The sequence below is a fragment of the Poecilia reticulata genome, chromosome 4 (assembly GCF_904066995.2).
Source record: "Poecilia reticulata chromosome 4, P_reticulata-male-v2, whole genome shotgun sequence".
In the NCBI taxonomy this organism is placed as follows: Eukaryota; Metazoa; Chordata; class Actinopteri; order Cyprinodontiformes; family Poeciliidae; genus Poecilia; species Poecilia reticulata.
Genome location: NC_088833.1, coordinates 18,381,899 through 18,389,564, shown reverse-complemented (window position 1 = coordinate 18,389,564; position 7,666 = coordinate 18,381,899). Strand labels below are relative to the sequence as shown.

At 39.0% G+C, this 7,666-nt stretch overlaps 1 protein-coding gene across 2 annotated transcripts in view; it reads right to left on the bottom strand.

The window, feature by feature from the left end:
- agbl4 (AGBL carboxypeptidase 4) overlaps positions 1-7,666 on the bottom strand; it is a 327,718-nt gene that overhangs the window by 104,497 nt on the left and 215,555 nt on the right. The window lies entirely within an intron of this gene.

Sequence of the window (7,666 nt, the reverse complement as noted above, 5' to 3'; positions counted from 1 at the left end):
GTATTTGTTTTTGTTTTGTTTTTTTAATCAAATACAGATAGTAAAAAGTCACAAAAGTTTTTATGTTTTGTTTCCCAACTAAAGTGGACCCAGTTTAAGAACTGCAGGTATGTCCAATAAGTCTGAAGCAATGAAAGCAGAAAAAAGACTCTTTATTTTTATATAACTGCATCTGTCTGCAGGTTTTTAACACAATGATCAATGAAACCACGGGTTAAACTTAGATTTGTATAGAAATGCACATTTGAATTTTTTTAGATAATAGAATGAGCAATAATTTTTGGAAATACAAACATATAATTATGTTAAACATATAATTAACTTTTGCTAGTTTTAGTTATGGACATAAAAATGCTCAAATATAATTCCAAGCTTTTCCAAACAGCAGAAACCCCATGATTTAGAACCAATTGTGGTACTGCATACAAAACCAGCTGAACTTTTGATCAAATGTCCTCTCTAAACACAGAAAAGAAACTCCGGAGTCATTAAAAATAGTCTCTCTGGACACCAATTACCTCTCAGTTTGTCTTCTAAGGGAACCATGTGATGGAACTTCAGTGAGAAAAGTTCCCAGGATGACCACCTGCCCAGTTAGACGTGATCGGTCCCTATGTTCATTCATGAGGCTCCTGCTCCTCATCTGTCCCTTGTATCACACGCAAAACACTTAAAGACAGCTGACAGAAATGAACTCTTTGTTATTGTAAGACAGCCAGGTGGTTTCTACAACAGGATGGATTTCTCTCAGTTGTTACTCTAATAGAGGGCACCACAGTCGATAAATGACACTAACAATTTCGTTCTGCTTCGGCTGCTGTAATTGAAAAGCAACTGATGCAGAACAATATAGAGGTTTTTTTTTTTGCTGCCTTTCTCTGATATGTGTTTTGTGGTTTCAAGCATTTATTTAGTTATGATTATTCCAGTTTCAAATGCCAACTTCCTCGTGATGTTTGTTCACTGTGCTGTGTAACAGGTCCAAGAGTCAGACGTACAAGAGAGTTTCAAAAACAAAACGAAAATGTTGATTTAATTACTGTGTTAAATATTTAAGCAGTTTAGGTTGTTTCATTTAGTTGAAGTTTTAGAGCTGAACACATTCAATTACAATCACAGAAGGTGTATATATTTATTTTTTGTATTTTTCATATAGTCTTAACGGATTGAGAGGTCCTCCTTCATATGACTCCAGGTATATTGAATAATTTTTACTCAACATCTAGAACTGTAAGAAAATAACATTTAATACAATGTTGCAGAAATTAGGGAGCCTTTTGGTGTTTATGAATACAAAATAATAAAAAGCTTTTAATGTCATTCTACAGAAACAAGACTTCCTGCAAGTACAGCAAAATTAAATAGGCTACAATAAATGGTAAATGGCTTGTACTTGTATAGCGCTTTATTTTTTATCAAGTCCAGAGGACCTCAAATCACTTTACACTGCATTCAGTCATTCACACACACACACACACACATTCACATGCTGAATCAAGGGTAGAAAGGGTGAAATTTGAAATTCAACCCAATCTAAACGGACCAAGTCATGTGAGTTATGCAGCATATTCAACAATAAGATAATAACAAACATAATGTATATGTGAATTTATTTGGTGAGAGGTCTGGGCATGGTGGCAGTTTTGAATGTCCTCCTCCATTTGTTGACTATTTTACATACAGTGATTCCACTGTATGTAAAATACATACTGATTCTAAATTATTTAAAATCTTTAGTCCCCTTAACAAGCTCACAAGCTGATTCGGTTTTCTTCACCAAGGAATTAAATAGCCGATTAGATACCCTGAAGTTCACTCTCACTTCGACACCCAGGAGCACACCATCAGTGACGTGCGGTCAGGGGAGGCAGCCTCACCTGTCATCATGGAAAAATAATATATAATATAAAATCATTTATATTGCTATTTTCACCCTGTGGTTTTGTACTATAAATTATCTATTTTTTTTACTTAGCTTAACCAATTCTGATTAGTTTTTCTTCAAAGTCGCTGGATTTTCGCATTTTCCCATTCAAATGCTCAGAAGCGAAGCCGGTGAGGCAGCAGCGATCCGAGTCTCACCTGCGATTGCGCAGCCTCTCGCTAACTGCACTGGCGGCCATTATTTGACAGCATATTCGTCCTGTCTGTACACCGGCAATAAAATGGCTAAGAAACATTTAATATATTGATTGATTTTCCATAATTTCGCTTATGTATGTAATGTACAGTGTTTTTTTTGTCACTAACTGTATGTGTATCGTGTTTTGTGGGCGGAGGAGCGATAAGAAACGGCAGAGAACAAACTCGAGGTGAGGCAGGCAGTTACCGCTGGGGGCGCTCATGTTCCCAGATATTGTGACTGCACAACTGCAGAGTAAGACACAGTGAGCTAGCCATGGAGCTAGCCGCACCATAAATAAGTAAAGCACAGCGATATGTTTGTTTTCTTCTCTCTCCCGACGTCAACATGAAAGACTACATTTCTACACTCTAAAGTGGATTTTCAATTGAAGCGGGAGATGATAACTAAAGAAAAGTTTTGCTTCGAGACAGTTTGATGATTCTCAAACGGAGTAGAAAGGACATGCTGAGGATAGACTTGACTTTGGATGAACGGATATTTTTGTGCAGAATTAGCGGTGCATGGATTTCATTGATACGTAAAGGTAAGACGGCAATAAGATGTTTTTGTTTAGTTTTTTAATGAAATGTGCGTTTTGTGGACTACAGTTAATGTTTAAATAATTCAGTAAAGCAGAAGCGGTAGCTAATCTACCACAGCAATTATTTATTAATAAAACATTAAGCCTACAACAACAAACTAAATGTTCGGTTCTGGGTGCAAAATTCGTGAATGTTTTTTGGTGTTAAATCCTAAAACATGAAGTGGCATTGTTGTCTATGGCAACGAGTCTGCGTAGCTTGGTGAATACAGATCACGTTGCTGTGGATCATAGCACGAAATGAATACCTACATTTTTAAGTTTCACTGAGTTAACGCGGCTATGGATGATAGGTAAAAGATTAGTCTTTTTGCCCCCCAGCGTTGTATGCATGCGCGAAATTTCCGAAGGTCCAATAATATGCATGGTGTCTACGTCATAAGTCAGTGCCTCACCAGCTAGAGGTATATATATATATATATATTTATATATATATATATATATATATATATATATATATATATTAGAGGTGTGCCGATTGATCGGTCACCAATCATAATCGGCCGATTTCCGTGAAAAAGTGCATGATCGGTGATCGGCGATCATTGTCTCTTGTTGCCGATACCGATCACCTGCATCTCATTTCTCAGCCTGCCTGTGCAGCTGGTCTCCTCTTTCCTTCACTCTGCGCAAACGCGCAGCAACAAATCCTAAGCGATGTGGAACTATAACGCACTGAGTGAATGAGGAAGTTTGCGTGTTGCAGCGGAAAATTGAAGCATGTCAAAATGCATCAACACAACGAAGCTAATACGACATAAAAACAATGCCATACTTGACTGAGTTTTTCTACATCGAGGCTCACTGCAGTCAAAAAGACATACAGAGGATCAGATAGCAGGTAAAGCAGCGCACAGCTACAAACACCTGGATTAGCATGACGGTCAGAAAGCTAAACAAATAACCCGCAAAATTATTTAAGTCTTCGAGCTGCGATGTAAGACGCTGGTTCTGCTGGCGCTACAGCAGAACCAGCTGTTCTGCTGTAGCAGAACAGCTGACAGACGGAGCGCTGCTTCTGCTCCACCTGGTAGTGACTCTCACACCGAATCTCTGCTTAAAGCTGCAGCATCTAACTTAAAAAATACATTTTACATATGTATTAAAACTTTCGCTGTCCTAACATGAGACAAATAATCTCTAAAAAAATAATCGATCTCCTCCCTGCTCTGCATAATTACTCCGCTCAGTCAGAAACAGCCAATCAGAACTAGCAGTAATCAGCTAGCCGCCATGCTAACAGGAAGTTTTCATTCAGTAACTCAGGATTGTTTATTGTAATGGATCCTGTATTTGCCTTTGAATGTTAAGTTTTAAACTTGAATTTTTTTTGGCAATGTTGAGAGGTTTTATTTTGGCTCGTTGCATTATTTAGCCTCTTCAGAGCCTTCATATGTTATCAGTCTGTTAAAGATAGTATTACCAATAGCAGTACAATTTGCAGAATGCCTGTTTTGTTTAGTTTTCTTCATGGAAAAAGTTATTAAAAACAAGTTTTTGTCTAAATTAAGGTGAATTCATGGTTCCTTTTTCCACATAATGTAACCGGTAGTGTTTATGATAAAAAAAAAAAAAAAAAATTATGTGATCGGTCCTCATGAGTGATCGGTATCGGCAGGAAAAAACCTGATCGGCACATCTGTAATATATATATATATATATATATATATATATATATATATATATATATATATATATGTACATGTTACAACACAACATATGACAGCTTGTATGTTACAACACACAAGCTGTCATAGGGTGTCCTAATTTTTGAGCGATTAATACTTCCCGCATTTGGTTATTTAGAAGATTTTCATCAAATGGAAGTTCCATTCCCTGCCAAAATGAGAGACACTCAAAATGTCAGATGCTCTGTGCTCTTTTTGTGTTGTGTGTTTGTTTTTCTCCATTACGTGAATTAAATTCACAGCTGCTGTTCATTTACTAAACCCCGAATGCTCCCTTTTCAATAATTAGTCATGCACAAAAAAAAAAAAAAAATCCACTCTTATTTTGTTCTAAAATATTGGCCTGCTAATTAGCCAATGATAAAGCTATTCATTAAAACGCGAGCAGCAACTAAAGATAAAAATTGAGCAGCCTTATCTGCGTGAGGAAGTTGATCGGCTGAAAGCTCGAGTCAGGACAAAAGCCAGACATCATGTCCTGTCTATTAGCTCCACACTGCCAGGCTCATCTATCTTTATTGGTCATCCATTAGCCTGCATTAAAGGGAGACATGGGATAATAGCAGTAATGATGCCGATGATGAAATTAGACACACGTCATCATTGCAGCCCTGCGACTGGAATCATAAAGAGTTCCCGCAGACAGACGGACAGACGGAACCGCAGCTTAAGTTAACAACACCTGCATGCGTCGCATGAGAGACAAAAAAACAGACAAATCAAGTGCAAGATGAAAATCTCAGATCTGCGTACAGTGCTTGAAAGAGAGCGTGAAGTGTACAGCGTGAGAGAGCTGATAGAGAGAAAGCACCTGTTCCAGTCTGCAGACCGGACAGATGCTGGTACAGGTGGGTGCGTGAGGATTGTTGGCATGACAGGCACTCAGGCAGGCGGGTTGCAGACAGACCCAGCAGCGAGACAAAACCCATCATTTAATGACGAGGATGAAAAATCACGGCGGGAGAACTTTCCCGACGGATCCTCCGAGTTTGCTGCAACGTGAAGACGTGCTTGTCTGGTTTCGAGATGATGAGTTCACTTTCAGGATCCGTCACCACTGTTTACCGTCCGTTTTTCAGTTTTATTCAAAGGCATCCCAGACTTTTTGCTTATTATGTCTCTTAATTAGGTGTTCAAGATTTCCTAATCAGCCATGAAGAAAGCATTCACCAATTTAAAAAGTGATAGTCCATGAAATGAACACCACTGCCCCACACGAGCACACCCGGCACTGCGGCGGCTGGGCCTGAAAACAAACCTTTGACTGAAACAGAGGCACAGACTCAGTGAATAAATCCTTCAATATGTATTTAGAAGAGCATTAGCACTGGCCCCTCTGCCATGCTGTGCACACTTGGTGATTCACCCCAGAGACATTGATCTTCTTCATAAGGGACATAATGACCACCAGAGAAATACTGATCATATTTCAGCACCAATCAATTCAGTTCATTAGGGCCGCTTTACCTCCTGCTACAGACCTGAATTGATCCCACCACTGTCACCAGACTGTTATTCTCTGCTAACTAGATAGAAAACTTGCAAAACTGTTATTTATGCAGTCAACAATCGACCACAGGGAACAGACGAGCATTAAATCTGTATAAAAAAAACAGCTTTGTGGTAAAAAAAAAACAACAAAAAACATCCATCTTTTTCCCTTCTATGTTTGCAACAAAAATGTCAAACAAATCACGAGAAGTTCAGAAAGTACCAAAGCTAGCACCAGGTTTTAGACAGAATTTTGTAAAATCTTTCCCACCGTCTCTTCTCTAATCTTCACTTATCTGGAAGCCAGGTGAGCTTGCAGCACATGTGTGGTGGGCAGCTTTGGTGTGTTAGGGATGCTGCCTGCTCATCTTAATGGCGTTTTTTTTTTTTTTTCTGCTACCTTTTCCTTTTTTCTCTTACTTCTTCCTCCAAGGAGGCTGTCAGACAGAGACGCCAGCAACCAGAGACCTTCTCTTTTCCGCTGCCATTGCTGACAGCAGGGAGCCGCTGGGATTGGACCGGCGACCACAAAACGCGCGTCATCCAGAGGGGTAGCCAAGCTCAAAGGTGCGCAGCATCTGACAGATAATAGCGGATAAAATCGGGGCCAACCAGCAGCTTGCTTCTCACTGGGGTGATTGGAGATCTGTGTGGGCTAGGCTGGGTTGGGGATAGGATGATAAGGGGTGGGGGTAACACTGAGGGGCAATGCGATTTGACAACTAACCATGTATTTGACCACCATGCAAGCAGGAACACACACACACAAACTGAAGTCAAGGACAGACAAGGTCTCTGATCTCAAATCCCTTCACAGAATCACTGCTTCAGCTCGCAGTAGACTTGGAGGAGGTGAAGATTGATTCACCTGTACAGATTCTCTTACACAGAGTCAATCTGTTGCGACTTCTGTGTCTAAGAAAAGCAAATCCATAGCCAACATTTGTTTTAAAAGTTTATTTTTCCAGCCAAAAGTTTGGTTCCTCTCTTAAGCCTAAGTAAATTGATAACTTTTTTCTCAAATAGAAAGTGTATCCATACCCTTTATTGACAAAATATAATTTCTAAACGTTTACAATCTTCACAGGGAATCCTAACATCTTGTGAAAAGAGCTTTGATGACATGACTGCAACGGCGACATCAACGCCTTTTAATTATTTATTGTAAGTCACATCATTATTGCGACAGTTGCCATCATTACGCTTTTCTAACATGGTACAACTTAATTTTCCACATGGGCCACAAACTTTAGTCCTGAACTCATCAGAGCTCCTGTGGGAAAGTACAAGTTTTCTTTTTTTTTTCTTTTTTTTTTTTTTAGCTTTTTCCACAGCAATTGCTTTCATCTTGCAATTCTCTCATAAAACACAGTTGACTAATATGCTGTGGACATGGAGGTTGTTTTCTGTCTGCTTTTACACTGCACATTGTCTCCTGTAAAGATATTTCTCACCTGAGCTGTGGATATCTCCGGAGTTACTGCAAGCATCTGGGTACTTTTCTGATTTCTATTGGTCTATCGGTTTAGGTGGACACTTATTTCTTGGTAGATTTTACCATAATTTGTTCATTTTCAAATGATAAAATGAGCTGAGTTTAATGAGGTGCTCACTGGTTGGGATATTGTTGATCTAACAGTGATTTAAACTTCTCCACATCTTTGTTTCTGATCTCTCTGCTCTCTGAAGAAAAAAAAAGCTGATCATTTACACACAAGTGGACTATTTACTAATTAGCTGATTTCTGAAGCAACTTAGCTG